This window comes from Mauremys reevesii, linkage group 3 (assembly GCF_016161935.1).
Source record: "Mauremys reevesii isolate NIE-2019 linkage group 3, ASM1616193v1, whole genome shotgun sequence".
NCBI lineage: Eukaryota > Metazoa > Chordata > Testudines > Geoemydidae > Mauremys > Mauremys reevesii.
In genome coordinates this window covers 164,108,978-164,124,041 of record NC_052625.1, presented here as the reverse complement: position 1 = coordinate 164,124,041, position 15,064 = coordinate 164,108,978, and positions in this window count along the sequence as shown.

The window sequence follows — 15,064 nt, the reverse complement described above, 5'->3', positions numbered from 1 at the left end:
TGAAAACCATCTTCAGCAATCAGCCAGAGTAATGTGACACCTATATGTGCTGTTCCTTACCAAACTGTCCCCTCCATTGTATTTTCTCCCCTCTAAACTCCACCTCCACCAACCACCATGTGTTGAATGAATAAAGAACCTTTTCTCCGCAATCCGTTAAGGGACACTGAGACAGCAAAGAAAAGTAAGATAACCTGGGGCAAAATGGCTGATAACACGGGGGTTGGGGGGAGAAACAAGGAAAGCTTGCTTACAGATGCACTGGTCCTTGTACCCTTCCCCTGTGTTGAATTCAAGGGATACCAATCTCCCCCCTCGCCCCCCCCCATTTATAGGATATTTGTGGGAGAAGAATGTAGAACTGGGCAATGATGGCAGCAGGTTCAGCATAGGCTGCAGAGGAACTCTGGCATATGGCTGCCTTTCTTGAACCTCAGCCAGACACCTCAACATGTCTGATTGTCCTTCATAATACACACTATCTCTTCCTGTGTGACGTGCTCTTGTTCCCTGCATGCTCTCCTGTCCTCCCTGTCCATGTCCAGGTTCTCGGATAGTGTAATTCATCATGCTCTGAGCTCTGTCTTGTCACACTCGGAGGCATGCATTAACTCATTGAACATGTTCTCCCGAGTCTTATTTTTCTACCTTCGAATCTGGGGAAGTCTCTGTCCCAATGTGGAGGATGTGCTGATGGACAAAATTTCAGCTGCAAAGAATGCAAAGTACATGGGTAGCATTGAGGTAGCAATGTACATGGGTACATTGTTTCTGGTGCAAGGTTAATTTTTTAATTAAAAAAACACCCCTCAATACACTTCACTACAAGCCACAATATAATCACAACCACTGGCTATTGCAAGAGTCGGTTTGCTGCTACAGCCATGGTGAGTAAGGCCACGAGGCATGGGCAAGAGGTCTTGTGCTGTAACTTTTGTGAAGACATCCTTCGGATCATGGGTTGGAATTTGAGAAAAGGCCCCTTTCCCCTACAACCTGGATGGTGCCTGAGGACAGGCACCAGTGTAAAGTCCCCCAAATACTTTGTTTTTTACAAAAGCAGTACCAGGTTTGGGGGAAGGGAGACAAACAAGAAGCCACCTTTTACAGGCCACTTAGGTCAGCAGAAGGGATTCGGTAGTGTAGACACATTATTAGATCGACTTAATGCAGCTTATGTCAACCTAAGTTTGTAGTGTAGACCAGGCCTAAGATTTATACTCTGGAATACAGGAACACAATGCTGAGTGCTTGCACACTGCTGATTCTGGCCCATTTACTCCCCTCAGGGAATTAGAATGAAGAACAGAATGCAACTAATAAATTTTCTTTATTAGTTTCCTTCTCTCCATGTGCTTTTTTGCACGTACACTAGTAGACATGTAGAGAGGGTCCAGCAAAAGCAAACCTGGCCAGGCAGCCATGGGTATTAATAGATTCTAAGGCCAGAAGGGATCAAAAGTCTAGTCTAATCTCCTGTATAACATTGGCCATAGAATTCCCCCAAAATAATTCCTAGAGAAGATCTTTTAGAAAAAAACACCCAATCTTGATTTAAACACTGTCAGTGATGGAGGATCCACCATGACCCTTGGCAAATTGTTCCAATAGTTAACTACTCTCACCATTAAAAATTTACATCTTGTTTTCAATTAGTCTAGCTTTAATTTCCAGCCATTGGATTATGTTTTAACTCTCTTGCTAAAGTGAAGAGCCCATTCTTGCATATTTGTTCCCCAATAGATTGTAATCAAGTCACCCTCTAATCATATATTTGCTAAACTAAATAGATAAAGCTCCTTGAGTCTATTGCTCTAAGGCATGTTTTCTAATCCTTAATCATTTTTATCGCTTTTCTCTGAAACATCTCCAATTAATCAACATCCCTCTTGAGTTGTGGACACCAGAACTGACGCAGCAGTAGTGGTCACACCAGTGCAAAATACAGAGATAAAATAACCTCTCTACTCCTACTCGAGATTTCCCTATTTATGGATCCCAGGATCACATTAGATCTTTTAGCCAGTGTCACACTGGGAGTTCATGTTCAGTGATTATCCACCATAATCCCCAAATCTTTTTCAGAATCAATGCTTCCCACAATAGAATCCCCCATCATGTACATCTGGCTTACGTTTTTGTTACTAGATGTATACATTTACATTTAGCTGAATTAAACTGCATATTGTTTACTTGACCCAAGCTTACCAAGCCATCTAGATTGCTCAGTATCAGTGACTGACTCCTCTTCATTAGTTAACTGTCCCCCAATTATTGTGTCAGCTGCATATTTTATCTTGATGTTTTTATGTTTTCTTCAAGGTTATTAATAAAAATGTTAATTAGCATAGGGCCAAGAACTGATCCCTGTGAGTACCCACTGGAAACACACCCATTCAATGCTTTTGAGACATATCAGTTAACCAGCTTTTAATCCATTTAATATGTTCCATTTTAATTTTATATACTATGCAGGTACAGTTCATCTGTTCTTTTGAACAAACATCATTCTTTAGCTCTCACATAGTGGTAGTGTTTTGGTTGCTTGGAACAAAACTGAAGAAGGAGCTTAATATTCTAATCAAAATCAATGGTCCAAAGATCTGGATTACATAATGAGAGAGACAGAGCAGAGTACAACCTAAATTTGATGCAATTTCCAATCATAAAGAGAACATATTGGTTAGACATGGAATAGCTGGCAATAAGCGTTGCAGAGATATTAACAGGCAGAACAAATGGTAACTTCACTTGCATCATTTGAGCTCAAGATATTTTAATTTTGGAAGTTAAAAAGTGTAGAATAAAAAATGGTTGGATCATCTATTTCCCCTTTAAGAGTACTTATCTGTACTACAATCCTTCTCAGTTGCTAAAGAATGCATTAAACAGCCAACAATTTAAACAGATGGATATTTATCCTCTGAGGATAAATAGATATGCTCTGTTTCCAACAGACTTTTTTTAAATCTTGGGTAAACAATGCAGTTTATAGCAATTTTGACTAATGGTTAATGCATAAAGATTCTGCACTTCAAAAAAAAATGCTAGTTTGCAAATTTCTGTTCAGCCTTCTTTCTGAATAACAGGAGATTCTTGCACTTATACTAACCCATCAGACATTTAAAGGATTTGAACTCACTGACATATAAAACTCAACGTATAGACTGAAGAATGTAGCACAAAAGCCAGATCTTGATTGCAACAGAAGTTTGGATGGAGAAACAGTTTGCCTTTAGAAGTTATTTGCCATTAGAAGTTTATTCTACTGAAGACCACAATAATTCAGGGTGCAGTAGACCCAACAGGAGTTACAGTAGGATATGAAGCTATTATCCTGGAAGACATGCTGACGGCAAATTACATTACTGTTTGTTATTTTGATGAGTTCTGTACCTTGGATCCTCCTGGTCCTATGGATTGTTGTCCTGATTTCTGGACTGTCTATCATAGACAGCCTTCTTACTCACCCACATCAGAATGTACAAGGACTACTCCCTTGGAACTACCAGGTAGGTACTAAGAATGTGTTCAAATGACATTATTACAGCATAGTGGAAACATAACCAGAAGAAAAGCTACTGATTGAATTTTAGAATGTTATCATTTAAAAGTTGTAGAATCTACATAAGCACTGGAAAAGTTGGTGTTTCACAGATGTAATAAAAGCAGAATCTAGCCCACTATTACTTCTTTTCTTTAGACTTAATTAAATAAAAGTCCTTTTGTTCACCCTTTAGCCTAACCTACTCATATGCAATTTTTTTCTAGAGCTAAAGGGAGAGATCTTCATGTGGTGTGAATTGGATACGCCATCAAGTTACACTGATTAAAACTAGCAGAGGATCTACTCCCAGGTCCTGAGGCCATAAAGCTAGGTTAACTGGCTGGTTGAGGATTCCCTCAGTGTGATGGGGACCTGCGGTGTATAGATCCAGTGCAGCAACACCGTGGCATGCTTCCTTCCAAAACGCAAGACCAACCTAATTATTTCAATGATTGTTTTTAAATTAGATGTTCTCTTGCAACATTGCCAAGATATGCATAGCATAATACTGAAATCTCAGGAGCTCACAAACTCCTCAAGACTCTGTTCTTTATAGAGCCAGACCCATTGTCAATGCTTATTAAATGGTAATAACAGGGACTCAGCAGAATGGATCAACAGTGTAACATACATTTGGTTTATAAAGGTATTCTTAGTAACCTAGAGTTTTAGTATTAACATAATTAAAGACATTTGTTTGTTTATTGTGCAGCTTTGCCTATTGGCCTCATGGAGGTCAGGGTCTAATTGTAGTCAGCTCCTCACAAACATATACAACTGAGAGTCTCTGCTCCTCCGCCCTGATCCTGCAACTAGTTTCACATGGGTAGACTCCTGTATCCATGAGAAGTTTCATTGACTTCAGGTGGACTCTGCTCAGGTGCAAGGGTCTGAAGAAGTGGAACAAATTATTGGATCGAGGTCTAAATGGCAAAATATAACAGGTGGGTGATGCAAGCAGGGAGGAGGGAGAGGACTTTTAACCTCTCCCCCAAATACAATTATTATAAACATTTTCACCCTTCCATAGTTATTGTACAGTATATTCATGTATCATCTGGGGAACAGTTGATCCTGCCTGACTGGCAAAACGGCATTATTGCACCACCGTACAGGCAGCATACGAAATTACTGCAACTATCATGACATTACTGTTTTATCCATCCTGAGGAAAGTTTTTGCTTCTGTCCTGTTGGCCTGAGTAGCTGATATCTAAAGGAGCAAGAGAAGACCACAAGAAGCTGGCTTTATTTCTGGGCATTCCATGACAGAGCAAGTCTTCATAGTGCGCCAGCCCTACATAGAAGGCACAAGAATTCAACCACCCTGTTTACATAGCATGTGTGGATATCAAGGCTGCGATTGATTCTGACAGGGAATCCTTTTGGCTGATCTTGAAATGCACAGGCCTCCTTAACCTCTGTAGCATTCAGTCTCCTAGATGCTGACTTGTCAAGCTGTGTTCTTGTAAACAGGAAAACAACGACCTTCTTCTGAATTAGGCTGGGTGCTCAACAAGGAAGTGTTGCCTCCCCAGAATTCTTCAGTGTCATCATAGACTATGTACTTGACCAGACACTAAATGAATGCTCTTTAGGCATATGCTTTGATGATAAAAACCTCATCAATATCAGATGACATAGTACTAGTTGTGTAATCAATGGATGAGCTAGTTGTGGCACTAAAAGCCCTGGAAATCTCAGTGGCAAAAGTTGGCCTGAAAATTAATTGGGAGTTAAATCAAAATGTTTCCAGTCAGCAATTTTGAGCATGCTGTAGGCTGTAGAACCTTACTGGGTGACCACCAGGTTGAGATTGTTGGTGATTTCACCTATCTCAACTCTGTTGTCCTTAGCATGGGTGGCATCAGGAAGGAACTTGAAGCCCACACTGCAAAAGCATAATCAGCAAGGGGTACCCCATGGAGCACATCATTTGCAATCCAAACCACCTGATAAGTAGAGAGATGATGCTGAAGATATATAATATTTTGGTGCTCTGTATTCTGACATATGGGACTGATACATAGCCCCTCACTGTAAAGATTGAAAAGAAATTGGAAACCTTTTAGATGAAGCATCTCCAAATGATTGAAAACATCAAATGGCATGAATTCATGTAGAATGAGATCAGTTTTCTAACTAAACTGGTCTTGCTTTCTCATACTGTTGCCCAATGCTCTTCGTTCCAAATGCCTACAGAATTATCTGAAAGAATTAACTTGACCCAAAGAAAGCAGTCTGAAAAAGACCCCCAGAAGACCTAAAATATCAACAGAAACCTGTGCCTCATAGGCAACCTACTCTGTAATGTGCCAGATTTGGTTCAGGACAGAACATCATGCATAATACATTTGGTGGCCTCTTCACTGGCTGAATAACAGCATGAGAACTAGACAACTATCAACCAACCAACTACTTGTACGTCCCAAGTAGTGATTTTCAACCTATTCTTCCTGTTCTATTCATCCTATTGATGAGCTTGAAGTTCATCTTCTGACCTCACAATAAGTTCCTGATATTTCTGATTGATAAAATGCTGTACTCATGGAAAGTCAGCAACTTTTAATTTGTCTTTTGTGTGTTTTTGTAGTCATATACAAGTTTAAAATGTAGTGTAGCGGGATGGCCACCCTGCTCCGGCCCTAAAAGGGTTAAAAGCCAGCCCTTGGAGAGGGCTGGGCTGGAGAGCCAATCAGAAAAGTCTGGGAGGCAGCCAATCAGGGCCAGGCTGGGCTCTATAAAAGGGCTGCAGGGCCAGAAGGCAGTAGGTCTCTCTCCAGCTCTGGAGAGATGGACCTGGCTGCCTGAAGGAGAAAATAGTACCGTGGACAGCGCAGTGCTGGGGAAGTGCAGGAGGAGCTGGGGGAGTGCTAGCCTGGAAAATCCCCAGGCCAAGGCCTTGTTATCAGGGCCAGAGGAGGTACTAGGGCTGTGGGGAAGCAGCAAGGGGAGGAAGAGGCCACAGGTCCAACCCCCTTGCCGATGATGAGTGATCACTTCAGATTACAGTTTGCCCCTGAGGGAAGGGGCTAGATGAAGACTGGCAGTGGGTCACTGAGGTGAGGTGGGTTTAGGGGATTGGGGTTCCCCAGGGAGGGGAGGACGATGAGTGTGGGGGTACTACTGTGGCGCGGTACACAGGAGAAGGGGCACTGTGGGCCAGGAGGGACTTGGGGCCTGAAGTATAGTGGTGGAGATTGATAATGAAAGACAAGTAGTGACAGTAGAAGAGATACTGGACAGTGGAAAGTGCTCTGAGGCTGGAATTAGCTAATTCCTGGACTAATCAGCAGGAGGTGCCGCAGCAGTGAGTGTGCACCATGCTACATGTAGAAAGAGAATAATAAAACAACAAAAACACGATGGGGAAAATGTAAACATATTCAAAAGGAACTTGTGAAATTGAAAAGACTTCAGAACAAAAAAAAGAATTAAAGTAGGGAAAAAAAATAAATGAATGACTGGAACAGCTTTTAAAAACAATAATACAGCTAACATAGCATAAAGTCTGGCAAGTAAAGTGTAAAAGCATAATTAGGCAGGCAAAAAATAAATAGAATTTGAAGAGCAATGAGCAAAAGACACAACAATTTACAGCATTTTTGAAGCACATAAGAAGCAGGAAGACTGCCAAACAATTAGTGGGGCCACTGCATGACACAGGTGCTAAAGGAACACTCAATGAAGACAAAATCATTGCAAAGATGCTAAATGAATTATTTCCATTGGTCTTCACTGCAGAGGATGTCAGGGAGAGGTCTACATCTGACACATTCTTTTAGAACTGTCCCAGATAGAAAAGGTTTTGGAAAAAAATGATAAATTAAGTAGTAATAAGTCACGAGGATCAGATGGTATTCACCCAAGAGTTCTGAAAAAATAATTTTAAATTTAAATTGCTGTTACTAAGACTCCATACCGGATAGTTAATGTAATGTTGATTTAAAAAAAAAAGGCTCTACTGGTGATCCTGGTGATCCACACTGATGAGTCTAACTTCCAGACAAATTGGTTGAAACTATAGTAAAGAATGTAATTATCAGACACCTAGATGAACACAATATGTTGGGTGGAGAATCAACACAGCTTTTGTAAAGAGAAATCATGCCTCACCAATCTACTAGAATTTCTTGAAGAGGTCAAAAACATATGTGTGGTGGGTGGTCCCAGTAACTTTTTTTACTTTGGACTTTTTTCAAAAGAACAAGGTCCTCACCAAAGATTCTTAAACAACATAACATATCATGGGTGGGGAAGGAAAGGGAACTGGTGGGGAAGTAAAAGGTTAAAAAAAAAAAAAAAGAAAAAAATATAAACAGTTCACAGAGAGAAGAGACACAAATGGTTCTCAATCTTCTCTCTGGTGGGACTGGGGACTGGTGCTGTATTAATATATGATCTAAAAAAGGGAAGTGGGGTGAAAAAGGTGTGATACAAACAAAAATTAAAAAACTCAAGAGAGTGACTGAAGAGAAAAAAAGGGTCAAAGGGTCACAAAACTGGGGACACAACACAAACTGAATGAAAAATTGGTCTATTGGTCAGACCCAATATGGCCATTCGTACGTTCTTATGCTTCACTAAATGACATCATCTCTAAATAGCTTAGCATTAGTCAAGTACTAGCTGAACTGCTTTTTTGGTAGTCTACTTTTGATCTCTTGGGTGGGCTGCTATTCAAATCAATAACCAAACTGAAATATTTTAGATGACATGATAATATGAAGGAAAAAAAAAACAAAATGTTTTTTTTTTTTTAAAACTGACTATTCAATAATGTAGGGTGTGGCAATAATAGGTACTGCTTCATTCTTTTTTCTGTTAGCATTCAGCATTCTCAGGGCCAAATTCACTCCTATTTAAGTAGGTTCAGCTTCACTGACTTCATCAGTACATAATTTATCCCAGAGTCTCTGTGTATAGGACAGTTTTCCCAGTGATAATGGAAGTGATGGGTTTTATACTGCCATAAAGGAGGAAGTTGGCAGTTAAGTTTATACTGTAGGCCAGCTTTAGATCTCAATTAGATGTGTGTAAATCTGGTGTACTTCCACTGACCACAAATCATTGTGGATTTATATTGGAGCAATTGAGATAAGAATTCATTTCAATTATTGTCCAGTTTTGATTTGGTGGCAGACTGTCACATACTGTGGGTAGGTCTATACTTACCGCGCGGGTCGACACGGAGAGTTCGACTTCTCGGAGTTCGAACTATCGTGTCTAATCAAGACGCGATAGTTCGAACTCCCCACGCGTTCCGGTCGACTCCGGAACTCCACCACCGCGAACGGTGGTGGCGGAGTCGACCTTGGAGCTGCGGACTTTGATCCTGCGGCGTCTGGACGGGTGAGTAGCCCGAACTAAGGTACTTCGACTTCAGCTACGCTATTCGCGTAGCTGAAGTCGCGTACCTTAGTTCGACACCCCCCCCCCCCCTTAGTGTAGACCAGGCCTAAGTCGCTGTTCTGAAGTGTCTCTCACAGATCTGAAAACCAAGCCCTGGAGTGATTAAATAAGTTTCTTGGGTGTATTGCGGATTAGGTGTCAGGCTATCTGGATTCTTCTAATCCTGGCTGTTACACTAAAGTGATCAATTTAAACCTCAGTTCCTGTCTTTAAAATGAGGGGCAACAATCATAACGGTGTTTAAAGGCCAAGGAAATAATGTTAGTACAGTGCTGTAAGCAAGTATAAATACAGGATATTGTTAAAGTTAGTTGAAGGTAGAGGTGGAAATAGAACTTGAGAGTTCTTGGACTTGAGCACTGTATTGACTCCTGGAGATCTTTAAGAAGATTCCTCCTTACTTTTAAGTGATTGAGAAAGCCTGCATCTTCAGGCTGCAAGTTGTCCTAAGTCAGTGGGAAAAGCATTAGCAAAAGTTAAAAACAATGCTCTGTGGTATGTTGTGAGCAGAATTAATAGTATTATGTGCCTGATTCAATGCAAGTCTTTCCATAAACTGTAATGGGCTTGGGACAGGCTCTCTATTAACCACTTTCCTGACATTTTGAAGGCAATGTGTTGTTGCGGACTCATTTTATGTAGGACACTTAATACTCTGAGGAAGGACTATGTGTTGGCCTCAGAGAATTGGTCAGGACAATTTTCAGTCCTAATGAACTGGAGTAAAGTAGAAAGTATTTTGGGAGAAGCTTATGTGTTGGAAGCACAATGTTTGGTATCTCTTTTCTACTGAGTCTTGGAAAGCTCATGAAACCTGCATTCACATCACATCATAACTTCAGTATATTTAGTGCTGTGAGAATTAAATCATTGTCTATGGAAAACTTCCCCTGTAAGTAATAAATTACAACTGATTTTGAATAGCTGTTAGAACTCCTTAAAAAGAAAAATCTGAATGATATTCCATTTTATTAATCATCTATCAGAAAATATGAATTATTTTGTTTGAAGGAGAATGATTCACAATTAGCCCATATGATGGTCTTTTTTCAGCATGAAGTATGAAATCCATTCCCAATCTTATTCATTAAAAATAATAATGCTTTTAATAGAGAAAATTGAAGTTCATCATATGGTCTTTGTTATTTGGCACAAACTGGATATAGATGTTGACATCTTTGATTAAAATAATTTATGCATATGACGTACAAGCAATTAATTGTCTAATAGCAAGAAGTTTGAGCTAATTCACTTCAACAAATTATTCCCATTTTCACACACCCTATTTATTATGCTGGCAGGTTGTTACAAAGATGGTCAACAATATGGGGAAGCAGCAATCATTAAAGACAACTGCAATTACTAGTAGTGTCTGTGAGAACAGCAAACTGCATTTATTTTACCATATTTTAAGAAACCAAAGTTTGATCCTGTGAGGTAGTGAGTATCCTTACCTCACATTAAATATGCAACTCCCACTGAAGTCAAAGTGACTAGAAGATCTATCTCCATGTTATCATGCTCAAAGGGCCAGACTAAACACTGAAGTGAATTGAAAGACAGACATCAATGGGCTTTTGATCAAAGCCTAAAGGATGGAATTTTCAAAAGTCCTCCATGCTGCTTTATCTCTGCTTCCACTGAAGTTAATTCCATTGGCTTTGGCTTCAATGGAAAAGACTTCAGTGAGAGCAGAATTAAGACAATGCTGAGTGCTTTTGAAACTCTCATTCTAAGAAATTAGAGGCTCAATCCTGCAAGGTGGTTTGCAACACATGGAAGTATCAGCAAAGAATCCTGTGGCACCTTATAGACTAACAGACGTTTTGCGGCATGAGCTTTCGTGGGTGAATACCCACTTCTTCGGATGCAAGTAGTGGAAATTTCCAGGGACAGGTATATATAAGCAAGCAAGAAGCAAGCTAGAGATAATGAGGTTAGATCAATCAGGGAGGATGAGGCCCTGTTCTAGCAGTTGAGGTGTGAAAACCAAGGGAGGAGAAATTGGTTCTGTAATTGGCAAGCCATTCACAGTCTTTGTTTAGTCCTGAGCTGATGGTGTCAAATTTGCAGATGAACTGGAGCTCAGCAGTTTCTCTTTGAAGTCTGGTCCTAAAGCTTTTTTGCTGCAGGATGGCCACCTTAAGATCTGCTATTGTGTGGCCAGGGAGGTTGAAGTGTTCTCCTACAGGTTTTTGTATATTGCCATTCCTAATGTCTGATTTGTGTCCATGTATCCTTTTCCTTAGAGACTGTCCAGTTTGGCCGACGTACATAGCAGAGGGGCATTGCTGGCATATGATGGCATATATTACATTGGTGGATGTGCAGGTGAATGAACCGGTGATGGTGTGGCTGATCTGGTTAGGTCCTGTGATGGTGTTGCTGGTGTAGATATGTGGGCAGAGTTGGCATCGAGGTTTGTTGCATGGATTGGTTCCTGAGCTAGAGTTACTATGGTGCGGTGTGCAGTTGCTGGTGAGAATATGCTTCAGGTTGGCAGGTTGTCTGTGGGCGAGGACTGGCCTGCCACCCAAGGCCTGTGAAAGTGTGGGATCATTATCCAGGATGGGTTGTAGATCCCTGATGATGTGTTGGAGGGGTTTGAACTGGGGACTGTATGTGATGGCCAGTGGAGTCCTGTTGGTTTCTTTCTTGGGTTTGTCTTGCAGTAGGAGGCTTCTGGGTACACATCTGGCTCTGCTGATCTGTTTCCTTATTTCCTCATGTGGGTACTGTAGTCTTAAGAATGCTTGGTGGAGATTTTCTAGGTGTTGGTCTCTGTCTGCGGGGTTAGAGCAGATACGGTTGTACCTCAGTGCTTGGCTGTAGACAATGGATCTTGTGGTGTGTCCGGGATGGAAGCTGGAAGCATGAAGGTAGGCATAGCGGTTGGTAGGTTTTCGGTATAGGGTGGTGTTAATGTGACCATCACTTATTTGCACCGTGGTGTCTAGGAAGTGGACCTCCCATGTAGATTGGTCCAGGCTGAGGTTGATGGAGGGGTGGAAGCTGTTGAAATTGTGGTGGAATTTTTCCAGAGTCTCCTTCCCATGGGTCCAGATAATGAAGATGTCATCAATGTAGCATAAGTAGAGAAGGGGCGTGAGTGGACGGGAGCCGAGGAAGCGTTTTTCCAGGTCGGCCATAAAAATATTGGCATATTGTGGGGCCATGCGGGTTCCCATAGCGGTGCCACTGATCTGGAGATATATATTGTCATTAAATTTGAAATAGTTGTGTGTGAGGATAAAGGCACAGAGCTCAGCAACCAGTTGTGCTGTGGCATCATCAGGGATACTGTTCCTGACAGCTTGTATTCCATCAGTGTGTGGAAGTATTGCACTTGTATGATTGTACCTCTATAGATTTGAACATAAAAAGACAGAATAAAAATCCCTAAAGATTTAAAAGAGATCTTATAATTTCCTCCTTCTGTCCCTTAGGCCAGTGTCCCCAACGCGATGCCTGTGGGTGCCATGGCGCCCGCCAGGGCATTTATGTGTGCCCCCCTAGTGCTCAGCAGGGGAGAGAAGCCACAGCCCCATGCTTGCCAGGGACAGAGAACTCTGGGGCTGCAGGTTGCAGGTACCAGTGTTCTCTGTCCCTGGCAGGTGTGGGGCTGTGGCTTCTCTCTGGCTTCTTTGGGGCTGCAGGCGCCAGTGCTCTCTGTCTCTGGCAGGCGCGGGGCTGCGGCTTCTCTCCAGCAGAAGTCGCAGCCCTGCGCCTGCCAGGGACAGAGAACTCCAGGGATGCAGAGACGCTGTGGCCCCACGCCTGCCGGGGACCGAGAACTCCGGGGCTGCAGAGAAGCCGCAGCCCCGCGCCTGCCAGGGACAGAGAACTCCAGGGCTGCAGAGAAGCCACGGCCCCGCGCCTGCCGGGGACAGAGAACTCCAGGGCTGCAGAGAAGCCACGGCCCTGTGCCTGCCGGGCACAGAGAACTCCAGGGCTGCAGGCGCCGGTGTTCTCTGTCCCTGGCAGGCACAGGGACCACCTAGTGCCCAGCAGGGGAGAGAAGTCAGGGCCCCCCACCTGCTGGGGACAGAGAACTCTGGGGCTGCAGGCGCCGGTGTTCTCTGTCCTCACGGCTTCTCCCAGGCTTCTCTCTGCGCTGCCCAGAACTGCCGCGCAAAAAAAAAAAAATGCTCCGCCTCTGCAGAATGGATCAAATGCCGCCCAGTAGCATGTGCTGCCCCAGGCACGTGCTTGCTCCACTGGTGCCTAGAGCTGGCCCTGTATGTGAGTATTCTTCCTGCACTGATACTCCTGTTTTCTTGTGCTTTGCAATTTATTTATTTTTTTAACTCAGTTAAAGGATGACTTGGAAATATGTGACTGGTTTTCACTGCAATTTGATGAGTCGACAGATATATCGGATACAGTGCAGTTGGCAATTATGGTGAGGATGGTATTTAGTGATTTCACCGTAAAAGAAGAGTTACTAAAAGTATTGGCTATGAAAAGGTAAACAAAGGGTGAGGACATCTTAATTTATTCAAGTCATACGCAACATCAATTAGTATGCCACTACACAAGCTGTCTGTGATCACCACTGATGGGGCACCAGTAATGATGGGTAGCGCCAATGGACTCATTGCACTCTGTAAGAAGAATGAATCCTTTCCGAACTTTGTCTTATCATTGCATTATCCACCAAGAAGCTTTGTGCATTAAAGTTCTTTCTTTTCAACACGTCATGAATGTCATTATTAAAATAATGAACTCTATTCAAGCGAAACCTTTGCAACTCCGACTTTTTAAGGCCCTGTTGGAAGATGTTGATGATAAACAATCTGATCTTATCTTGAACACAGAAGTACGATGGCTGAGCAAAGGTAACGTTCTTGTATGTTTTTTAAGCCTAATTGAAGAGATCAAAGAATTTCTGAAGTCCACAAATCAGAACTTTGAGCAACTAGAAGACTCCAGCTGGTTAATGGACTTGGCTTTTCTTGCCAACATCACTGACAAATTGAACATTTTAAATCTTGAGCTCCAGGGAAAAGACAAACATGTGGCTCAAATGATAGGTTCTGTAAAATCATTCAAAGCAAAACTGATTTTGTGGATGTCACATATGAAGACGAACTCTCTCGAACATTTCCCAAGTATGAAGAAAATGGTATGTGACCTTGATTTTAACCCATCACCATTTGTTAGCCACATTCAAACACTTCTGGAACAATTTGAAAAGAGATTTCAACAGTTCACCATCATTGAGCCTGTAGTTGCCTTTCTTGTGAATTCTTTTACTTGCCAAATAGAGGTAACAGAAATGGCTACATCAATTGCAAGTCTCATTCAAGTAAGAAGAGAAGACGTGGAACTGGAGATTTTGGACCTTCAAAATGATATTGTTCTAAAATCCTGCGCAACAGCTGAAAACTTTTGGAATCTGGTTGACCGAAAAAAGTTTCCTACCTTAAAAAATGTAGCATACAAAATAAAATCTTATTTTGGTTCCACTTATCTATACAAAGTTCTGTTTTCAACAATGAACATCATAAAATCAAAATACAGATCTTGGCTTACAGATGCCCATCTTGGTGATTGCTTACAAACGGGAATATCATCCTACTCTCCCAACTATGAAAAATTGGCTGAAGAAATACAGTGCCAAAAATCACACTGACATTATTAGAAAAACCACGTGATTAATGATACCTATTTTCCATTAAGTCCTGATGAGGGCGTATGATTAACTTGTGTTTAACTTTTTTCATACTTGTTTGTTTGTTTATTGAAATACAGATACAAGTAACAATACAAAGAATATATTTAATTAACCACAAATGGCTATCTGTGTTAAAGTAAGAATAATAAATATATTTGGACCAGCAGTTCAACAATGTTTTACATTTTTTAAATAAATAAGATGAAAACTGTTTATGAGATTTATTTTGTAAAAACTCCTTAATTTTTCTTACGGGTAGATAAAAAAGAGCAAATTCACATGGTAAGGTGAAAGAGTAATTGCCGAATAATTTAATTAATACCTTTTACAGGTAAAATTACCTTTTTTATCTTATGGATTCATATATTATGTTATATTAAATATGATGTTTTTCATATTATTTAATATACAAATACAAAATAAGCCTTG